The following is a 12,626-nucleotide window of genomic DNA, read 5'->3' as shown; positions in this document are numbered from 1 at the left end:
TCTTCGATTTCCGATGTACAACCCTTGATCAAAAGGTAGATCTATGCTTCTACAATCGATCTAGCACGTAAAGTTACAACCTTTATGTGCTTGCATGGGACTTCGAGCTTAAAATGTCCTAAAACAAGCTCTCATAATGCATGGGGTCTTCTTTGAGTGCAAAAGCTAACCTCCCTAAGGACCTAGATCCAAAACACCAACCTCAAACCATGCTCGCAATCATGGTTCGTGACCAGAATGGATTAGAAAAGCCCTAAAACTCCACAAAATGGGAATATCGGATGCTCGCTGTTGAGTTTCATGAAGATAGCTCGGAGAGGGCTATGGAATCGATATCTAACGAGGATCTCGAAGAGTCTAAGGTTCCACAATTTAAGTTTTTCCATACTTCCCAAGGCGTACTATATCTTTCCAGGGTAAAACCTCCAACAAGTGGGTACATTTTCACATGGCAGAGTAACTAAGGGTCCGATGGTTCTAAGGGAAACTTCTACATGAGTCTACGATTATAGCCGGCGGAACCCAAGAATCGACAGGTTTCGATGGGTGTTCCCGGTGCCGACTAATTATTTATTGCCTATGCTTTTTGTAAGGGTTTACGAGTATGACTGCTTTGCTTATCTACATGACCAAGAAAATGGTTTGACCGAAGGGCGCCACTACTACCTCGTAGTGATCGCATCAAGCCCTGATTGCTGACTTGCACACATCGTGCTCACTGAAGTTTGGCTATAAGGAAATTCCTGGGATTAGGTCGATGCGAGACTGGACTGTGCGTTCGGAAAGAATTTTCAAGAATTCTTTGGAAACAGTATTGGGGAAAGAATCGTAGACTTCTCATTTCTCGATGATTACTCGGGCGAGGGATACACGGGAAAACGTTTTAAGCTTTGATGTACGAAGATCATGAAGGTCGAGTCGGAGGAAGTTTGGAACGAATGGCTTTCTCGAATCCAGGAATGACAACATGAATGAGGCTCGGTCATTACATGCTAAAGATGACATCAAAGCATTTCATGAAAAGTTTGCCAATAGATCGAATGGAAAAGAATATCCCTCGGATTGAGAATACAATCTACGGATACGAGACAAGCGTTCTCGTTCTCACGTGATAGCCATCTCGAAGATATACATATTCGGTTACTCGCAAACGACGGGGTTAGAAGATGTTCAAATGGATGGTTAACGAATTTCTTTCGGTGCTAGAATCGAAAAGAATCACATGCATATAAATTTAACAAGGGGAAATATACCTGTGGCAACGGTGGGATCAGTGGTTGTCTCCTCTTGTCCTATTGCTAGAACTCTTCCGGTGTTGCCAGGTGTTACAGCCTTGGGACAGTTTCGCTTAAGATGTCAAACTTTTCCACAACCATAGCAGGCCCGACCAATGCCTGCTCCGGAAGTTTGACTCGTTGATTGGGTTGGTGTCTTACAGTTTTTCGCCATGTGACCCTTTATGCCACATTTGTTGCAAATTACCTCGATACATGGACCGGAAGGAAGATGATGATAGTTGCACTTGCCACAACTAGGAAGGGTTCCAGCATACCTATTAGCAGGTTTTTGGGTTGAGGATCCATCAACAGAAACAGTTGCAGGGGAAGTGACAGCGTGAACTGCCACCGTTTGATGTCTCTTCGAAGACTCGTACGATGCCTGAATTTTCTCTTTCTTCCCAAGTTTTCTTTTCTCACCACTCCTTACTGTCGGCTCAAGAGTGGTAGCTGCCTCCTCAAGGTCTTCGCCATGATCAATTAGGATCTGTGCTAAGCGTTTGGCGCTGTCGTATGTATTCGGCCTCGCGGCTAAGACGTTTCCTTTCGTTGGCTGGGTCAGCCCCCAGATGAATCTTTCTATCTTCTTACTCTCCGGGGTAACCATTCCTGGGCAGAGTAGTGCCAAGTCGTCGAACCTGGAAGTATAAGCAGTGATGTCGGAACCTTTCATCTTCAGGTTCCAAAGTTCATGTTCTAACTTCTGCATTTCGCCCCGATGGCAGTACTCAGCCAGCAGAAGTTCTTTCATGGCTTCCCAACCCATGGAATTGGCTACATGTAAGGTTAGGGATTTGACTCGGCCATTCCACCAAGTCAAGGATTTTTCGATAAAGGTGCAGGCGGCAAACTTCACCTTGTCTGAATCTGAACAGGCGCAAATTTCAAAGATGGATTCGATCTTCTCGAACCATCGGGTGAGGGAAATGACACCTCCAGTGCCATCAAAGGACGTGGGTTTCGCGTTCATGAAGTCTTTATAGGAACCCTCTTTTCGTTGTCCCTGATGGCTTTCTTGGTTTTGGGTTTGGGTATCACCTCCCGAACCACCGGAACCATCGGAGTTCCGTTGAGACATGGCAGCTACTACCGCGACTGTAACAGCTGCCTGGAATACTACTGGATCAATTTGGGGAGGCGGTGGTGGCGGAGGGTTGTTGGTCTTGGAGTTGGGTCTCTTTCTTGGAGGCATCTTGATCTAATAAGATTAAGGAGGAGAGGATGATAAGTCCTCTAAATTGGATCAAGAGATATGACAGATATATGCTGAATAAGCGATAAAGCATGATAGAGTTATCAAGACAAGAAAATTATCGCTAAGAGGATGATCAAAGAACAATGTATGAACGAGGATTTCTACCAAGGATTGGCTCGACACTAGCTCGATGTTTGTGGTATTAGGGTAAGTTTTAGGCATGCCGCATACCACAGTCACTCCCAAGCACATGTTGGTCGTGTCTTGAATGAATATAGTTGGCCAGGCTATATTGATCCTAGACACGACTACATAACTGCACAGGTTTAACCGCAGCGTACAACACCCATTTACTTATGTTTTGTTCTACTTGTAGTTACGAATCTCGACGGGTCGGTATACTTATATACTTTCGAAAATACTTATATTTTGAAGGATACTTTTAGTTCAGAGCACTTAGGCCCCTTAATGTTTATAGTTTTATACCATGTAAGGTTTGGTATACTTCATTCACTATAAAGAAGGGCTCTGATACCAATCTGTCACACCCCGAAAACCGAAGGCGGAAACATTTCCGGGGTTGACTCCACGTTGAGTATCAAATCCAATGTACATAGTAAGTAAAGTAAATCAACCATTACATTACATATATGAAAGTTTTACATTCGTTTCAAAAGCATAAGTTATACAAGTGATACATATCATATATAAACAACACGAAACGAGTCTTCTACGCACTTCTTCTTCACCAAAAGAGATCGTCGGATACCTGTCTAATGTGAATCTGAGAATACAAGGGGTTTGAAAATCAGCATAAATTTGGTGAGTTCATAAGCGGTTTTGTTTTCTGAAAATGTACGAGTTCCCTTAGTTTTCTGAAAACGTGGTTATCCAAGAAAATCCCATATTTTCTTATGTAAAGTTAGTTTCCAAATCCGAAAAGTAAAGTAAACGATGTACAATGAAAACATGATTGTTCTTGTGAATTGTAGTTCAGTTATTTAACTTGTTATACTTTTCTAGTTACGTACTACTGTTACTCAGGAAGAACCCCATGTTCTCCTGACTATGTGTGTGTGAACTACTACCAATTCTGATTATGTCAGTGTCCTCCCCAGGAAACCCCATGTTTTCCTGACTGTGTGTGTATATCTTTACTGATTCTGTTTATGTTTAGTGTTCTCCCAGGAAAACCCCATGTTTCCCTAAATGTGTGTGTACTGTTACCAATCCTGTGTGTGCTAACTGTTACCGATTCTGAATATGTTCAATGTTATCTCCAGGAAAACCTCATGTTCTCCTGACTGTGTGTATGTGTGTGCCTGTCATCCTTGAACGTACATTAGTTTTATTACGTACATAAAACTAATAAATACTCGTAAAGTGTTAATAATCCTGATTGCGAGTCCTTAACCATACTCAGACTAGATATGACTCGGACCAGGGCCAGTATCCATTTTATGACTTTCGTCACCCTTGAACCTTTCGGTTCAGCTGTAGCTAGCAGCCAGGTGTGGGATTTTCAGTCCCGTATAGATCTATACACTCAAGCCACGCTCTCCTACGTTCGGAGATTCTGGTTACAGGATTAGTCCTCCACTATCTCGTGCCAAGGAAGTGTTACAAGGACGTGTCTCCAATCTTTAAGATTATTCTTTACTTTTCGACTAGGAAAGTAGTATCTACGACTAGCTAAGTTCTAGCGTACCTGTCCTTTACACTCGAGCCTAGGTGTTATTTAATGATGACTGTCCTTTACACTCGATCCTAGGTGTATTATTAACGACATTACAATTGATTTGTGTATTATGATTGTATTTATCTATCACACTCGAGCCTAGGTGTATTGTTAAGGACATACAGATGTTTTATGTTTTCTAATGGTGTCTGTCTTTTACACTCGAACCTTAGTGTTTTATTACAGACATTACAATGGTTTATGTGTTCTATCAGTTTAAGTGTGAACAATCAAACGTAAAGTATACAATATGACAGTGTATAATAAGAATTGAAAATCGTGTTAAAACAAACAACTCTGCAAGTTAAAAATAGTTTGTTAAAAGGTTTTCAATTCTTAACATATAGTTATGAAACCATTTAACTAAAATCGTAAGTTTAAGTACAACATATTCTTGTACTTTTGCTTGTATTCGCCCCTGAAAACATTGAAAAACCATTTAAAAAGGGTAGGGGTATGAATTCACCGGACGCGGAAATGTGTCGGTTTCGGATGCTAAACGTCGAATCGAGGCCTGATAACACGTGAGGTTCCTATGTAAAATGAAATGGCATACAAATATATCTAATTAGATTCATAAACTCTAATTAGATATGATGTTACACTTCAACGAACGAAAACACCTCAAAACGGGTGTTTGGAGTGACCCGGGTGACATCTACAGACGGGAATTGAAGCGAGGGACTTGGGATTTGAGTTTACTCCCCAAGAGTAAACTCCCTAATGAAGTTTGCGGCCATATACCCCTATATACATGAGTTCACGGCCGTGAACTCATGTTTGGGTGGTTTGAGTGCTAAAATGGCTTAAATGGACAAGGGAATGTTGGAATGGATTTTTCTAATGCCATGGATTTAATTGAATCAACATATACATCACATTTGAGAGTTCACGGCTGTAAACTTGGAGTTTAAGGCCGTAAACTCTCCCATGCTCAAACCATATTTAATTTGTGATGCTTAGAACAATCACATGTGATTCTAGTTAATTTTCCAAGGCTTGGGGTGAATTTAGGGCATCAAACAACATATAATTAGGAGTTTACGGCCCTGGAGCATGTTCTATGGCCGTAAACTCTCATATGTGAGGTTTTGTTATATTTAAGGTCCCTAAACTATTTTTGGTTGGTTCTATGATTTATTCTAAGGCTTTTGGTGGTGTTGGATGGCTTTCTAACACCTTGGAAATGAGTTTACACCCATGCTTTAGGAGTTTACGGCCCAAGCACATGCCTTGGCCGTAAACTCATACAAATTCCCCAAAATTCATGTTTGAAGTGTTCTAAGTCCATTACCAAATGTCTAAAAGTCATATCTAGGTCTAGTTTGAGTCATGGAAGGGTTTAAGGGCTTAAAAACCCTTTAAATATGGGTTTACGGCCTAAGCACCTTCTTGGGCCGTAAACTCATATACAAGTCTCTAAATCATGAATAAATCTCGAATTTGAAGGTCCAATATGATGGAAAATGAGTATAGGAAGGTACCTTGAAGATTTGAGACCTTAAACTCTAGATTTGGACCTTTAAATTTAATTTGTGGAGAGAGGTTGGAGTGATAGTTGTAGAATGGAGCAAAAGCTTCAAAATGAAGACTTGGATCACTTTAAATAGTATCCAAGTTCGGGACACGGTAGAATTCTACCCGATACCGGCGTTAGACGAGGCTTTTGGTCGCACCCGGCCAATTTGCCGTAACCCGATATGGTTGATTCTAGAAATGTTCTGATCATTAATATGAGGCGTTAGAATGAGTTCTAAGGGTATTAAGACACTCATTAAGTCATAAAATAAAATATTCAATAATGACTTAATAAAATTCCGAAATCGGAAACAAAATCGGAAACGGCGATTGGATGATCGGAACAAGTCGCGAAAAGGGGTTACATTTAGGGATATGAATTTCGGGTTGTTACAATATATATATATATATATATATATATATATATATATATATATATATATATATATATATATATATATATATATATATATATATATATATATAAGAAAAACACCAATACCGGCGACACCTTTAGTGGCGACAATAGGTTGTTACCGGCGATTGGTCTTTACCGGCGACATGTCTTTAGCGACGACAAACAAGCATTAGCGGCGACAATATGATTAATAGCGACGAAACATTAGCGTCGATGTTTTAGCGAAGACACGTCGCCATTAATACTATTAGCGGAGACAAGCTATTTGAAAGAGGTAAATCACTTAGATTTGTTCTTATGATGCTAATTTTGAATTATATATGATAGATCTAGGGTTGCAAGTCTTGGATTCAAAGCATGTACAATAGAGAAACCTAGATCCAATCATTAGGGTTTGTATGAGCACATAGGGTTGTTCTTATGCATAAAACCCATCAGATCATACTTTGGAAGTAGGTAATGAGGTAAGACTGTCATGAATCCCACTATAGATTGTCTAAAGCTTTTAGACATAGTAAAAGTCTTTTGCAGTGTTCATGAGTGCTCTTAAAATAAGATTTGAGTATTGGATTAAACCCACACTCATGTGAATCACTTCATGGATTTTATCACGGGTGATTATGAGACGATAACATCTTATAGTCTTGAAACAGAGAGATATGACTTGTTTTTTACAAGTCGGCTGCACATTGATAATACGCAAACGCATTAGTAATTTGATGTTATAAAATATCTTGTTGTGTGTGATTTGATGAGTAAATAGTGCAAGCATATGTGTCGACGTTTATCCGTTCCTTTTACACAAAGTGGCATAAAAGCGATATATATGGGCCCCTAGATGATTTAGTGATGACACCCTAATAGCTTGGCCAAGCGTGGACTAAGTTTATGTGTTCAACTGAAGTGTATTGTCAGTAGTCTTAAATCGGAAATCAGTAAACAACATATAGACAGAGAGAATAATTCTAATCCATGTCTCATGTGTATACAATATCTTGAGAATGGAGGAGTATATGATCCCTTATCTAAAGGACACACTACTGATAAGATCAGACTTTGACAGCGGATTTTGAAAGCTACGATTGCTAATCAGATTTTGATGTCGTATGCAATAATAGTTATTAGACTAATCTAAGTGCGAAACCGTTAGATTAGGTGTCTAAGCTCATAACTATTTTTGGTATGTACTTGATTTAATTGTGAGCATGGTCCTTTTAGGTTGCCTTCACTCATGCAACTTGATAGGATGACAAGAGGAGAGAGAGTAGAATTTATTATATGAATAATAAATTAGTACTCTAAATGGTTATACTAATATATTACAGGATTAGTATATTATTTGGAAATCATATTATTAAATTAGTATTGATCAGAAATTAGTTTGGAATTAATTTAGTGGTCAAAAGAGACTGATTAAATAATTGGGGGATTGCTATGGAAATTATTGATAGTTGCATAAATGGGTTGATGGACCCCATAGAGTAGAGTGGACGGAATCCTATTGGGAATCCCTATAGATTTCGTCCATGGGCTCTAAGTAAAGAGTTCATGGGCTGCTTGTTGCCTAAGTTAGGTATTAGGGTTTGCACCTGAAAACCCTCGTAGCCACAACTATATATATGACCCCATACAAGGGGATTTTTGGCCTCAACATTCAAGATATAAACCTTAGCCGACCAATCGGGTATAGGATCGATTAAATATGTTGTAACAATCGACCATTTTGTCTATTCCAAATGCGTAGGGCGTTGAGAGGGAAAAGAAAAAGAATTGGATACGACTAAAGTAGATTAAACAACTGTCAAGTACGATCTATGGTTCGCTAAAGATTGGTCATTTGTTGACAATTGGAAGTATAATATTATATGGACCATATTAAAATCATTATGAATAGATATGATTGTATTAAGAACAAGTTGTCATATGGCAAGTTGTCTTGTAACAATCTCCAAGAAGAACACTTTGTAATCTCATTGGCAAAGTCTTGGTGACTTTATAATCTCATTGGCATATCTTGGTGACTTTGGTGCTATGACTTTACGAAAGGATCATTGCGTAAAATGTTAAAATCTAATACATTCTAATAGTGGCAAGAATTTGGTATTCTTACACTTGTGATAAGGATTGGGAATTGTGAAATGAGCATCATTGGAAATGTTTTCAATTTATCTATTTCACAAAGTAAGGACCATAGGTAAACATAGTGTAAATGCTTAGATCATAGGATAACAATTGTTTCAATTCAAGTATTAAGTTGATTATCTGAAACATTATACAATGAATAATGTGTAATCAATATGGTGATTAAATAAGAGGTGTTTTATTTATACTAAAAGTGTTGAGGCCATATTGGATTTGATTACTCTTGTGTTTCACTTCCCATGTTTTGACTTACCGAATAACTAGGTTATTCAAACATCCACAGTCGATCATACTTTGGAAGTAGGTAATGAAGTAAGACTGTCATGAATCCGATTGTAGATTGTCTAAAGCGTTTAGACATAGCAAAAGTCTGTTGCAGTGTTCTTGAGTACTCCTGAAATAAGATTTGAGTATTAGATTAAACCAACGCTCACGTAAATCACTTCATGGATATATCACGGGTGATTGTGAGACGATAACATCTTATATTCTTGAAACGGGGAGATATTAGTTGTTGTTTAAAAGTTGGTTACATATTGATAATACATAAACATGTTAGTAACTTGATGTTATAAAATGTATTGTTGTGTGTGATTTGATGAGTAAATAGTGCAACCATATGATTCGACTTTTATCCATTCCTTTTACACAAAGTAGGATAAAAGCGATATCTATGGGCCCTTTGATGATTTAGTGATGACACCCTAAGCGCTTGGCCATGCCTGGACTAAGTTGATGTGTTCAATTGAAGTCTATTGTCAGTCATTTTAAATCGAAAATTAGGAAACAACACAAAGACATAGACAATGTTTATAATCCATGTCTCATGTCTATACGATATCTTGAGAATGGAGGAATATATGATCCCGTATCTAAAGTACGCGTTTATGATAAGATCAGAGTTTGACAACGGCTTTTGAAAACTACAATTGCTAATAAGATTCTGAAGTCGTACGCAATAATAGTTATTAGACTTATCCAAGTGGGATATGGTTGGATTAGGTGTCTTATCCGGTTAACAACTGTCAAGTACGATCTAAGGTTCGCCAAAGATTGGTCACTTGTGGGCAGTTGGAAGTATAATATTAGATGGACCATATTGACATCATTATAAATAGATATGATTCTATTAAGAATGGGTTGTCATATGGAAAATATGGAAATGTTTCCTAGAGCTAAAAATAGCCTCTCCCCTCTGTCTCCCACTTGGATAAGTCTAATAACTATAAATACAAGTACGACATTAAAATACGATTAGAAATTGTATCTCTCAAAACCCGCTGTCGAGCTCTAACACATCCTTTAGATAAGGGATCGTATAGTCCTCCGTTCTCAAGATATCGTGTGGACAATTACATGGAACATAGTTATACATATTTTCCAGCAATTTGTTTCTCGATCTCTGCTTTGTCTGACATAGAACTTATTTGAACACATCAATTCAGTCCTGACCAGGCCCGACACATAAGTCAAACCAAAATCATTGAGTGGCCCAAGATATCGCTTTTACCCTCGTAGGATAAAAGGAACAGATTAAAATGTGAGTGTGGGTTTAATACGATACTGAAATCATATTTCATAAGTAGTCATGAACGTTGCAACAAACCTTTGCTATTTCTAAACACTTAGAAAATCTAGAAGCCAATTCATGACAATCTTCTTTCATACTGACTTCGAATGTATGATCGACTGTGGATAGTTTAAATAATCTTATTATTTAGGAAGTCAAAACATGCAAAGTGAAACAATAATAAATGATTAACAAAAGACAATAACTTTATTTATAAATAATGCTCATTTATTTAATCATCAAATGTTAATTACAATCTATCTATTACAAGTTTCTAAAAGCTATCTAATCACTAAGACTAATATCGTCCTTCAGCCAATGCTCCTAACGTGTTGTAAGTGCTTAACCCTACTCAATCCCTTCGTAAGGGGATCTATTGGGTTCTGCTCTGATGATAGCCTCCTCACTACGAGGAGTCCCTTTTCTAACTGATGTCTAATGAAATGATATTTTCTATCGATATGTTTGGATCTCCCATGATCCCTCAGTTCCTTGGTTAAGGAAACCACACCTTCATTATCGCAGAAAATCTCCATAGGATCCTTTATGGCCAGTACAACTCCAAGGTCTCCAATGAACTTCTGTATCCATATTGCATCCTTTGACGTTTCGATCGCTGCTATGTACTCTGATTCGCACGTTGAATCAACTATGGTCTCTTGCTTGGAAAGTTTCCAAGTCACTGCTCCTCTGTTCACGGTAATGACCCAGCCCGACTGAGAGTGGAAATTATCTCGGTCGGTCTAAAAACCGGCATCACTATACCCTCACACTCTCAAGTCATCACTCCCACCGAGGATAAGGAACCATTCTTTAGTCCTTCATAGGTACTTGAGAATATTCTTCACTATTGTCCAACGTGCTCGACCAGGGTTTCCTTGAAATCTGTTCACCATGATCAAAGCAAAGGCCACATCAGGGCGACTACACATCATAACATACACGATTGAGCCAATTGTGGAAGCATAAGGTACTCGGCTCATCTCTGCTAACTCGGCTTCGATGCTTGGGCTTTGATTCTTACTCAACTTGGTATTGCTTTGGATTGGCAACTCCCCTTTCTTGGAATTTTCGATGCTAAAATGTTTTAACACTTTATCCAAGTAACTACTTTACCTGAGTCCTATTAATATTTTACTCCTATTTCTCAATATTCTTATCCCAAGTATATAAGCATCTTCTCCAAGGTCTTTCATAGCAAAACACTTCCGAAGCCAGGACTTAAGCTCCTGAAGGGTTGAGACGTCATTTCTCGTAAGCAGTATGTCATCCACATACAAAACGAGAAAGCTAACTATACTCCCACTGGCTTTGACATATACATAGGACTCATCCTTGCTTCTTGAGAAACCAAACTGCTTGAATTTCTCATCGAAATAAGGATTCCATCTGCGAGACGCTTGTTTCAAACCATAAATGGATTTCTCAAGTTTACACACTCTATTAGAGTGCTCTGCATCGACAAAACCCTCTGGCTGACTCATGTAGACTATTCAGTTTTAGTATACTACAACATCCTATGGTGCACATAAAACCCTAAATATCTTGGATCTATGTTTTCTTTATTATACATGCAAATATGAAGTTTCCAAGATATTACCCTATACTAGCATACAAATATCATATACTTGGGTAATATAATAGATAGAATAAATACCTTTTTTGATGTAACTTTTCTTCATGAAGCTTGAGTGCCTAGTTCCGCAAGTGTGACACCTCAAATGGTTCACACAACACCTTGAACACTTGGAATAACCTTATGAATAAGGATACGTTGGTTCTCTCTAGTGAAATCGGCCTTGCCCTTTTGTGTAGAAACACTAGTGCCACTTTCACCAACCAAGGACATCTTTATATAGTGTGGAGATTAGGGTTAAAACCTAATACCCATGACCTTTCATTTCATATGATCCATGGGTTAAACACTCCATGGACTATCCATGAAAGCTTAGCCCAACCTAAATGAACTTGGCCCATCACACACATATATTAGTTCCTTTTGATCACTTAATTAATTATAAATTAATTCTTGATCAATACTAATTAAATAATATGATTATATATTAATATATTAGAACTTATAATATATTAATATAAATCACTAGTATCCTTTTTCCTCATCTTGTCTATCCAATTGTCCCGATGCCATAATGGAGCATGCCTGGTCGGGTCAAGTCTTACTAATTCTAGTTATGGACTTAGACATTAATCTGACAGTCTCCCAGTTAGATGTGTCTAAAACTATTATTGAGTATGACTTCAATCCCCGACTAGCAATCGTAGCTCTCAAAAGCTTCTGTCAAACTCTGACCTTTGTTAATGACTTGTCCATTATATAAGGGATCATATATTCCTCCATTCTAGATATAATATGGACTGAGACATGGATTATAATCATTCTATTTGTCCATTTGTTGTTTCCCGATTTCCTTTTTATGATGACTAACTGATTGAACTAATCAAATCAGTCCTAGCTTGGCCAAGCACTCACATATGTCATTATTAAATCATCAAGGGGCCCACGTATATCGCTTTTATACCGAAGGTAAAAGGAATGGATAAACTTCGACTCATATGGCTTGTTCTACTACTTGTTGAATCATTCACAAAGGCACGTTTTATAACATCGAGTTACCAATGCGTTTTCGTGCAATCAGCGTACGACCAACTCATAGTAACAACTCATATCTCTAGGTTTGAAGAATATAACTTACTATCGTCTCATGATCACTCGTGATAAAATCCATGAAGTGATTCAAATGAGCGCG

Source organism: Lactuca serriola, chromosome 1, assembly GCF_051521515.1.
Source record: "Lactuca serriola cultivar US96UC23 chromosome 1, Lser_US96UC23_V15, whole genome shotgun sequence".
NCBI lineage: Eukaryota > Viridiplantae > Streptophyta > Magnoliopsida > Asterales > Asteraceae > Lactuca > Lactuca serriola.
This window is presented reverse-complemented; position numbering follows the sequence as displayed.